At 35.4% G+C, this 12,242-nt stretch overlaps 1 protein-coding gene across 2 annotated transcripts in view; it reads left to right on the forward strand.

Moving 5' to 3' along the window:
- Positions 1-5,107: 5,107 nt before the first annotated feature.
- The window catches only part of st3gal5 (ST3 beta-galactoside alpha-2,3-sialyltransferase 5), a 66,698-nt gene continuing 59,563 nt past the window's right edge, over positions 5,108-12,242 (forward strand). For both annotated transcript variants that reach the window (XM_036569159.1, XM_036569160.1), the window contains exon 1: positions 5,108-5,319. The gene's annotated coding sequence lies outside the window, so the exon portion shown is untranslated. The remainder of the gene's footprint in view (positions 5,320-12,242) is intronic.

The following is a 12,242-nucleotide window of genomic DNA, read 5'->3' on the forward strand; positions in this document are numbered from 1 at the left end:
TTGACCCCTCATGAAATACTCACAGGGCGCCCCATGCCTGTAACATATCTCCAAGGTCCTACTAGAGGTCCTCAGCTCGAGCAATTACAAGCTGAGTTACACAAATATGTAAAATGTCTGACCAAGATACATAGATGCCTGCACTGAGACCAGCTACTGAACAACCACCAGCACAACAAGAAGAACACGTCCATGAGGATGATGACTACCGAGAGCCTGGACCTAGTTAAACTTCCAAACCAAGAACAAGAGCACAAGCCCGCTGAGAGACGCCACCAGCACCGACGGACGGTGATGACGTGATCACTTGTGTTTTGCTGGGACTGACAGTGTGCATGTTCTACATGAGATACAACCACGCTGTCTGAAAAATGACAGACATGCACACAATCAGATCCAGAACTCTCACGAGTGAATGAAAAGAGCGGAACCGGAATACTCTCTTGTGCGACAAACCTGGAACTTGACTAATGGCGTGCACTGCGAATGGTACTGTCCAATTACCAGCCAAAAAGTTTGCCAAGGATTGCGTGGGACACCAAATTAATTCAAGGTGTTGCATGAATGGACAGTGACAAAAGGGACACGCAAATGCAAATCAATCTTGTTATTGCCAATGGTTTCCAGGTATTTCCAATTGTACACAAGAGCCTAATTGTGTTGGACCAAGTGTCATACCTAGCAGGAAAAACAAATGGCTACAATGTGTGTTATCTCTTTTGCTACTCCTTAGAAATAATCATTCACTGCCAGCAGGTGATTCTTATGTAATATGTAGGAGCATGGGTACCAAAGCTTATTTAAAAGACATTAAAGGGAGAATAAGAGGAATAGGGATCCAAAAGCTGATCAATGTAAAGTTCCAATAAGAATGACAGTAGGAGCAAGGTGTGAGTTAGTCCTCTGTCAAGGATTTAAGTGTGAACCAATAGGAGGATTAGAAGAGTGTTGGGAAAGTGTACAATCTGTCTTTACTCTGTTTACTGGATAGTTTAAGCCCAAAGGTTGTTTGAAACAAGGGTTTAGACAATTGTACAGCTATGAGCAAACCTGTTACAGCTCCACCTCTGGTAATTAGGGATGGTAGATTAAATGATCCTTTTTTTTTGTCAAGAAGAAGGTAATGAGATTAATAGCATTGCGATCAGATGTGATAGAAAATTAAATGCCACCATTCAAATAAACAATAAAGGGAATGTTACTTTTGACATAGACTTTACTGTACTGATCTAACCCTGTAGCACACATATTTTGGATTTGTAAAGAAGGAAAGGAACTACTACAATCCTCATCAGATAATTGGGTAGGCTCAGTTACTCTTAGTGGGAAGGGAATGTTCTTATATTTGCATGGGGAGAAATAACAACTAGACATAAGAGGGACATTACTAAGAAAACAAACCAACACTAAATTGGGCAGGTGTTCCTGTACCACCAGAGTTTAAAGCTATGTCAGATGCAAGCTTAGGGTGTTTATCTATGTTTTTACCAAGTATTCAAACATCACAAAATGCCAAGTGGATAAATTATATTTGGTATAATCAACAAAGGTTCCTGAATTACACCATCAAGGCCTTAGAATTGTTGGGTCAGAAATAAGATGCTACTTCTCGTATGGCACTACAAAATCGATTTGCAATTGACATTATGAGAGCTCCTGATGAGGGCATCTGTGTTCTTTTTGGGGATGAATGCTGTAGTTACATCCCAATGCATACAGCAGCAGAAGGTAATTTTACAAAAGTAATGGATCAAAGGGGTCCCTCTCTATTTGCTGGAGGATAGTTTGAAAGGTTATTCTCTAGTCAGTGGACAGCTATCTTATTAAGAATGGGTATGATTCTATTGGTTATTCTTGTGGTTTTATTCATTTTGAGGTGTTGTGTTACATCTTTGGTATGCATCATGATTGTCAAAATTGTGGGGAATATTATGGGATATTTTCCTGTGTTACAAGTTGAAACTCCTACAACCAATAGCAATTTTCGTGTAACATGCCATGTTGCACCAGCTCAAGGACACCTAATTAGGGCTGAGTGACGTACAGGTGACCTCTTCTCAGCTCTCACCTAGCCCCTCAGTGTAACGTAAAGTTACTGGGGTGGAAGATAAACATCATGGGACAACCAGCTGGTTGCTTGCAGACTGGTAAAAGCCGCTTGAAACCAGTTTTTAGGAGTGAGCGCAACATGCGATGACCAAATTGATGGACAAAGAGATTTACCTATTCAAGACTGAGAATCCTTTTCTGAGTTTTCTTAATATTTTGTGTTTCATTCTATCCTTCGGTGACATTAGTTTGTGTTTTGGGAAAGGCTATAATACATTGCCAAATAAATATGTTTGTTTTAACTATTTCAAGGGTCTGGTTTGCTTTTAGGCTGATGCTGGCTACTGACATCCAAGAAGTTGGGTTCAAGACACCAGTTGCTTTTTTGGGGTTGAGAGCTGGGACTGAAATGGTCCAATTGTGGCTTTTTGGGTTAATTGGCTTTCTTGGGACACTTGGTATTTGGGACTTAAAGAGCCTGTATAATAGCCCAGAGGAGCTTTATAACCAGGGAGACCCGGATTTGCCATGCCTTATGCAGCTATGCTCACTCCCTATGCAAAAAGCTCACCAAACTGATAATTGGGCTAATAAATTTGTACTGAGTTTAGCAGTTTAACTGACAATGCGTGACAGGTTCCCAATGCACGAACAATGATTATTTAAGGAGGGAAATGAATGGGTTTTTATTTTTCTTTTGGGTTTTTCTTTTACTTTGAATTACGTTGCTAATTGATTTGATTTTTAGCTTGTTTTTGTTTTTTAACAATTTACTCTTTGATTTTATTCATTTTTCTTCACTTATTTTGATATTATTTTACTCATTCAACATTTATGACATGTTATTCAGCATTACTCACTGTTTGGTATGTTGAACACAATCAATTATAAGGTTCATGGTAAACCATGACAAGGGGGGGAAATGACAGAGATTTTGAATAAATATGTCCTTAATCAGTAATCAAATAGATTAGATATTGTAATTAATAACCAAATAGGTAGTACTGGCTAACAGAGAATATTAATTCTCTCACAAAGGGTAGGCCTTAGACACTAGAAAGCCCCTGGGTTCACAGACAGGCCTGTGTGTACCTACTGACCCAGGGAAGAGAGGGGCAAGTTGACCTCGAATGGTACAGCAGACTGGTAAAAACCAGTTGAAACCAGTTTTTGGGAGTGAGCACAACATGTGATGACCAAATTGATGGACGAAGAGATGTACCTATTAGAGAATGAGCTAATATCAAAATTTGAGAAGTAAGGCGGGGGGATATCAAATTACCCCAGATAAATGATGTATACACTGTTGTTTGGAACTCTGGAACTTTTTGACATCTTTTGAGAAGTTAGACTTTAGTATAAACAGTTATTAGTGAAAGTGTTTAGCCAGTAGTAAAAGATTTCTCTTTATTCATAATATTATGTTGGAGGCCTGGAGTTGAAGGGAATAGCCTTTTGTCCTGACAGGGGGACCAACGTCGGAAGCCCCATTCTCAAAAGCTGAGACTGAGAATGAAGTGAGAGATTTAAACGCGTGAAAAAATACACGATACTTGTAAAAAGGCATCATAAAGAAATGTTGAATTTGCGTTATAGTTCTTAAACATTAAATATTAAATGAAATAGTAAATATTGAGTATATGCAATTCTATTGAGTTATTGACAAATGAATAAATCCAAATAAATAAACAAGAAATAACAGTAATAAATAAATAAATAAATAAATAAATAAAAAGTCATAGAATAAACTTGATATAATTCAAGTGGTCTTTATTTAATTGACACTAACAAACATAATTTAATACAAGTGTTAAATACTTTGCAAACATTATTTATGTCTTAATATTAATGTTGATGATTTATTAATGTTAATAAATGTAGTAATTAATTTTCACCAAAGCATTATCAAAGCAATTATAGCAAAAGAAGAAAGAAAGTAGGAAAGGAAATGCAAAAAACTTGGACTAATTTATAAGACAAGGATCGTAAGCATCTAGAAGATGAAATGTCCATTATCCATCCATCCATCCATCCATCCATCCATCATCTAAACCGCTTATCCTTCTGGGTCACGGTGGGGTGCTGGAGCCTATCCCAGCTGTCATTGGGCGGAAGGCAGGCTACACCCTGGACAGGTGAAATGTTCATTATACAATTAAATATTTAATGTTGGAATTTCTACAATAAAACTGAACTGCTTTCCCTATTATTTCCATACACATTTTAAGTTTGTCCTTTATTATTATTTAAATACAAAATACGCATTGATTTGCAATAAGCCTACAGAACAGAATATCAATACAATATTTAATTATCCTTGCCTGTCAAGTTAAACAAAATATGTGGTCATTTCAAATATATTTCTAAAATATATTTTTGCAATGTATGAAAATGGCCAAAAATATATTTCTTAAATATATATATATATATATATATATATACATATATATATATATATATATATATATATATATATATACACACACACATATATATATATATATATATATATATATATATATATATATATATATATATATATTAAAATGCACTTATTTGTATTTGTTATTATATTTTTCAATTACATGTAATTTTAATAAAGGTTAAATATGTAATTAAATATACATGAACTGAATGAATAGTACTGACTTGTGTGTTTTGCATTGTACGTTGCATTAAGTATGAAGTAAGGCACATGCCAAATAAACAAGATATCAAAACTACGTTTTCACAGTAGCTCCACAGTAGCTCCATTTACCAACATTTATAATTAAGATACTGGTGTACAAATTAATTTCAAAAGATACAAATTCATTTCAAAAGGTAAAGTGCATTAGACAAAGTATTTTGGCAATTTTCATACATTTTCAAATTTACGTCATAAATACATGTATTTTTCTATAGTACATTTCTATGTGTAATATTTCCCCATAAATTTTAACATACGTGCATTTTAAAATAAATTTGCTAATATTATTAACATATACGCAATTCTCCATTTCAGTAGGTGGCAGTAATGGGACCTTAAGCTGGCTTGTCAACCGTCATAAACGCCGAATAAGAATAAGGACACTAACAGAAGAAGAAGGGAAAGACAACTGATCGGGGGCTGTAGCACAGCTTTTTTCTAGCTGACGGACCGGTGTTACAAGGCCTGTAGCTGATGTAGCTATTCTGCATGCACATTTGTGTTTGCTGCTCACTTACAGTAACTTCCAGAAAAAGAAGAGGAACAAGAAAAGGCCCTTCAGAAAGAATCGAAGGCTAAAGGTCCGACATTTTCTGATAAAAAATGTTTGAGGATGCGCATCTGCATGATTTCTAAAGTTAGTGAAACAGTAGATTTAACTGAGCTAACCTAGCTAACTTAAGTAAATAATTGTTCACGTGAGACAACCGTGTTTCGATAGCTGAAAGCTTCATTTAGGGAACGGAAGTGTCGTTTGTTAGCTAGGTTAAGTTACCGTTTTTAGCGATGTCAAATAAAGGATTCTCACTTTTGAGGTTATTGTTTGGTCGCATTAAATGTGTCTGAGGCGTTTTGGGACAAAATGCAGTTTGAAATGAAGTGCAGATGAAATTACAGCAGGAATAGCAATACGTGTACGCATAACTAAGTACCATTAACGCAGAGCTTCAGCAGACATGTGAATGTGGCTTCATAATGACTCCTTGAAAAAGCCCAGTTGGAAATCTGCCCATAAAATGCAACCAGATGACGAACTAGCACAGTAAAGTTAGCTAGTTTTGTTATCGATATTTGTCTTTTCAGCGCTAATAACATTTGAACGGACTATAGAAGCTAGCAAAGATTTACGTATTGACGACAGTACGACCACAAAGAGTGATGCACGCCTTTTCTTTTGCGGTTTGTGAGACATTTATCATACCCTTCTTTTTGTGTTAATACAAAAAAAAAAAGAGACAAAATTTCCAATCGGAATAAAATGCATGCGTTTCTAGACCACACCTACATCTGTGCACGCGTGTTTTGTTTTCCTCCAAATTGTTTCAGACCTTATAAAAACATATTTTACTGTTTCCTATAACAATAGATTCCGTCGGACAAAAATGGTCAATAGCTCCATAACCACTGTGTCCATACACTTATGAGTAACTGTGTTGTTTACTTTGATTTTTGGTAAGGATTGCACGCCACTTTAATTTAATTTATTAATTAATTAATTAATAAAAAAAGGATATTTAATTAACTGGTAGCTGAAATGTACTTGGAGATATAATAGCACATCTGCAGTTCTCTTAGAATGAATAACATAATATTTTATATTCGTTTAAAAAATAATATGGATGTAATCAAATACCTGATTTACATTTTTTATTTTGAACTTCAATAATATTTCAGCCACCTTACATATAACATTGAAAACAAATGTATATGGTGCAGCAAATTGTCCGCAACGATGCACAACCTTTGAAATTTGGATGTAACGCAAAAACTACTTTATATTCATTTTTGTATATTTTGATGTTAATAGCATTTCAGCTGCAGTATATGCAACACTAAAATTGGTAGTAAACATTGTAGTTAAGTAGCAGTAATGATACACAACCTCTGGATTTTGAAGGTAATAACTCCTTTATATTCAATAACTACTATTTTTTTTCCACCTTGAATTTCAAAAGGATTTTAGCTGCATTACTTACAACACTAAAATCAGCTGCATTACACCCAAAGTTAAAAGCAAAAGTTTGTGCATCATTACTGACACCTGTCTGGAACAAACACTGTTTATTTCACTCTTAAATAGAATGCAGCTAAAATGTTATTGAAATTCAAAAAGGAAAAAATAACGTAAAGTATTGCATTTAAAATAATGTTGTTTGTCATAATTTCCGATTAGTTGCACCATTTGTAGTTGTGTTTAACATTTGTATTTAATGTGGTTGAACCGCAGTGCATAAAAAAATTTAAATTAGGTGTTTGATTACTTCCATATTATTTTATAAATGAATATAAAAGTTTACATTAATGTAAAATGTTATATTAGTGTTATTCGTTCCAAGAATTGCAGATATGCTATTATATCTTCAAGCTGTCTATTTGAAGACTGCCTATAACTTGACACACTGAGTGTTTTGTAGATTTCTAAAACTTGAATTCCACTTAAATAAGACATTTTCTCATCTGCACTCTCATGTGATTGAAAACAACCTTTTTAAATACAAACATTCTAGACAGTTAACAGTTCTGTTCAACCTTAAAGACTGTGAAAGTCATAATCAAGCCAACTGTATATCAGTATACAGGTAACATCACTTTTTACAGGTATTACAGTATGCTCACTGTTAGAATAAGTATGGGCAAGTACATGTTTTTAAAAGCACTGCAATGATCTGGAGGATAACAAATATGTGTGCACAGATGTAGGTATGGTCTAGCAGTGCATGCATTTTATTCCGATTGGAAGTCTTTGTTTTTTAGTATAAACACAAAAAGAGGGCTATGACAAATGTCACCCAAACCGCAAAAGAAAAGGCATGCATTCTCTTTGTGGTTGTACTGTCGTGAATATGTAAATCTTTACTAGCTTCCGTAGTCTGTTCAAATGTTATTAGCGCCAAAAAGATGAATATCGAAAATAAAACTAACTTCATTATGGTTTGACGAACTGCCAGTTGAATATTACTGTTTGCTCTTAACAGACTCGAATTAACTTTTTTTACATGTTATATTTTCTTTAAAACTGTGTTCTGTCCTCATGGGTAGGGTGAGCAGGTAGCAGAAATCTAGCTGATAGCTAACTTATCTGTAACGCCACAGTAATAAAATATAGACATCAAGTTCAAGCCTTTAAATAAAGCATTGCTTAAGAACTGACATATGCAAAGTAAAGAATTTTACTTACATGCTTGTTATGAGCTTAAAATGTCTGTGTTTAGGCCAGGGATGACATAAAATTCCATATAGTAACAGACTAACCTTGCTAGCTTGATGCTAAAATAGCTAACTACCAAGGTGGTATTACGAAAAGCATTATTGAAGGGCTGGTTTTAAAAACAGATTTCTACATTAGAGATTGAGTGCATTTACATGCACTCAATAATCATAATCGGATTTCTGCAGTTAACTGATTATTTAAGTGGTCATGTAAACACCATGCTCCGATCTAGAAATCCGATTAAGGAATCTGATAAAGAGAGCTGGATTTTAGCTCAGTAATCAGATTTCTTAGTGCATGTATACTCGTACTCTGATTTCTGTCGGATTCAGTCTGCGCATGCGCTAGAACAGATGGCTGTTCCGCAAGATGGCAGCAAAATACTTTGAGAGGCATTGAAACCAAACACAAAATGAAGAATTTAAGTATTCTTCATCTTCTTGATGATGTATGTTCATATTTTCAGGTAAAGTGGTGTGATGTTTAGAAAAGCCGTGGCATGAACTTTGAGTTTTACGTTACATTTACATCATGTGTTCTGTGAGTTTATTGGCTGGTTGGAAAGCAGAAATCCGATTACTGCCTGAATCATGTAGATTCGGAGTTTCCCATTATCTGATTACTCAAGAGCATATAAATGTGTTAATTGGATTACTGACAAAACCTGATTTTCCGCAGTAATTGGATTATTAAGTGCATGTAAACGCACTCACTGCTGTGTAATGGCACTGCTTTATGGTTCTATGTTTTTACATGACTCTCAGTAAAATCAATTAGGATGTTTAAATGAAATGACTTCAGTAGCGTAAATAATTTGTGTAGGCTATAAACCATGGAAACAGATCAAAATTTAAGATGTAAAATTGCGGTGTGTTTATATATTTGCATTTCAATTTCCCACTCATATATGGAATATTGAGCTCAAAATGAAAATGCTTCTTCTCTTTGCAATTACATATTGTTGCCTTCTGCACTCATTCTCTGCCATTTGTGTACGTGTGTGTGTGTGTGTGTGTGTGTGTGTATGTGTATATACACACTTAATATCTTTGTACACTCTCATGGGGTTGTTTATAAGACATGAAGCATCACAAGTGGCTATATTTCTATTCCTTACTTCATCTGCTAACGTAAGAGTAGCTATAAACTTTTTGGCCACTATGCTGTTAGACAAAGCCTTTTCTGCGGAGTGGGCCATTGTTCTTGCCTGACTCTCAGTTGTTTCTGCATTTACACACATATGCCACCCAGGGAAAATTAGCCTCTTCTTCACAATAAGAGTCTCACTGTAACCTGTGAATAAATAACCTAATACTAACATGTTTTGTTGAACACACTTCAATATTTTATTTAGTCTCACGTTTTTTTTCATGTTGGGGTGTTAATAAGCATTCAGCTTGAGTTTATGCTTTGCAGAAAATTTCGTCTGTAAGTCATTCAAAGACTCCCGGGGTGCAGGAATAAGGTGGATTAGAAGAGATTATTTGTCCAGCGCAAATATTATTGGGGGGTGTTATTTCCACTGCTACACATTCGGTGAAATACATTTCTTTGAAAGTTACATGGTTGTATCCTGTCGGTAGTTTCATGCTTAAATGAGAAATGTTAAGTGTAATTTTTATTTTTGTGTAGTCTTTTCGGAGATATTGCGCAGTGGCCTACATTGTCCTATTAATTGTTAGTGCTTGTCCCATTATATCTGGGCTTCAATTAAGCAGGAAACAGCAGGATCAATAATCTGTAACATAGCCAGCGGTATGTCATTTTCACTCATGAAACAATTCTTGGATAAGGCAAAAAAATGCTTAGTATATTATCAGCATAATCCCACTTTAGTGTTGAAAATGACCCCTAAAAATATACAAGTAATTGAATAAAGCAGCCTCTGATATTGTGCCGAATCTGTCTGCGCATTGAGTGCATGTGTAAAACACAGGCATGTGAACAGTACAGATTATACTCACAGCATACAGCACATCACCTAAAGCCAAATAAAGACCCTCACAGTGATAGGTTAATGTAACAAACTAACAATGCTGATTACCTTTCAGTCATAACGAGAAGTATTACAAGAACACTTTAAACACATTTTTAATTATAAAATAAGTCTGGAGCAACATACTTGCTATAACCAAGTTCACCTCTAATAAGGTGATGTTGCTGTATTTATTTTTTCTCAACATTATTGGACAACATTACTCTTTTAATGAGATCTTGGAAATGTCATGCTAAAACAATTTACCCTAATTTAGCTCTTCTTAGCTAATATCACCTCATACCATCTGACATAAGCTAAGTGTTTAGTCGGACACAGTTCACTTTAAACATTCTGCCTTTGCATGTTCCTGCCAGACATACACTGTGCGATTTTAGCCCGTTTTTAAAGGCACACAAACACAATCGCAGCCACTTCCCCAATAGGGGTGAAGATGCAGAGGCTAGCAAAAGGGAGGCCAGAAAGTCGAGTGACTGTCTGCAACTCTGTTTGACTGAAAGGAGTATCTATATCTTAAATATAGTAATATTTTAAAAATTGTCTTTGTAAAACAAGCCGTAGAGAGACCGTATTTTCCTACCATGTACGTGACTGCATGGTTTCAGTTATAGTGCACAGTGTGGTACAAATTAGCAAAGCTGCTCAGTTTCTCATTGTGTCTGCTCAGTTCTTGGACATGCAGCATGTTATTTTGAATTAAACATTTTTATTGGAAAATGTTCCACTGTGTTTCCAATGCTCCATAATGCAGCTTTATTTTTAATTTTTAATTAATTTATTTTTTAAATTCAGCACCAAACACAGTGAGAAGAGAAGCCTCTCTAGCACTAACAGCTTAAAAATGCAGCCTTTTACTCCAGGAAACCCACCACTCCGTCCATATTCAGGCTCTTCAACATAAGTCCTTGTATGAATTAACCCAAGACAACCCAGCATAAACATTTCTCCTCTTTGAAAAACTGAAATACTTACAATGTGGCATGACAATCCCACAATAGATTTTGTTAGCATATTCTTGTACTATATTTATGCTTCTCTTAAATTGCATTGCACCATTGCACTGTTAAAATGTGGAAATATATACCATCTCACCTTGGGAGCCTGACATCCCCGTTGCGAGAAGTTAATGTCATGCTAATGCAGTGCTAGACAGCATATATTCCAAGGGTGGCTGCAAACATTTTGCTCATTAAAGTGGTCATAATAGACAAATATTATTCCCGAAAGGGAACTTGAAGTGTGGGTAAACGTTGATGCTGTATTAGTATGTGTGATTTACCTAAGAAAAGAGAATATTTGTGCTTAGAATCTATATGGGGAGCCTGCTGTAGGACTGTAGGTAAAGAATAGTGAGTGTTTTTTTTTGTTGTTGTTTTTTTTAAACTAGCCAATTTATTTTTTTTTAACTTCCAACTTTTCTAGGCTAATTTGTTTTTTAGATGCCAGTGATGTGCAATTGTGAAAGTGTGAAAGATCCCCCCCCCCCTTTTTTTTTTGTGTGTGTGTGTGTGTGTGAGAGAGTCTCCCTGTCATGCCTGAAAACTCTTTACCCTTCCTTGCAATATTATACAAATGTATTGGGATGTTTGTGTCGTCCACATACCTGACGTTAACAGGGAATCAAGGATCTCTCTTATACCGAGTTTTACCAATAAGGACTGTGGGTAGTGTATTTCTTTTTATATGGAGTGGTGGTATATAACCCCTTTTTTTTGTTTTTGTTTTTTTCCCTCTCACAGTCTCGTAGCTTGTGGGAAGTCTGTGTTGGAGTTAAAGTTTTATGGCGAAAAATCGAATTCTCTTCTCGATTTAAGTGGAATTTTTGCTTCCGGAACCAAATTATTTAGCTTTGTACAGTGTTGTAACATGTTTGTGATGTAGCTAGAAGCTAGTAAATATTAGTATTATCGGAACAGTAGCTAACAACATTGTTAGCAACGCCACTGCTATCTTGTGTACAAGAAGAAGTCAATGCCATTCATATATCAGAAGACATTTGTTCTGGCCTACATTTTTCCTGGCTAATGTGCGGATTGTGTGTCCTCCTGTGTAGGGGTTTTACAATGGCAGGAGTTGTTTACAAGGAACTGGGAATTACCTAATTGGGACAAAACAGAAAAAAAAAAATTGTGAAAGGGTACTGTTTTTTGGGGTACTGGGTTTTAAAGATGGTTGTTTCATAAACCCTAACCCAAAAGTGGCAAAAAAGAGTGCACCTTGAAGTATGCTATATAAAGAGGCTTTTAGTAAGGATTTTGGCTGGGAGAACAGCATAGTGCTTTGCAGCAAATGTTTGC

Source organism: Colossoma macropomum, unplaced genomic scaffold (assembly GCF_904425465.1).
Source record: "Colossoma macropomum unplaced genomic scaffold, Colossoma_macropomum, whole genome shotgun sequence".
In the NCBI taxonomy this organism is placed as follows: domain Eukaryota; kingdom Metazoa; phylum Chordata; class Actinopteri; order Characiformes; family Serrasalmidae; genus Colossoma; species Colossoma macropomum.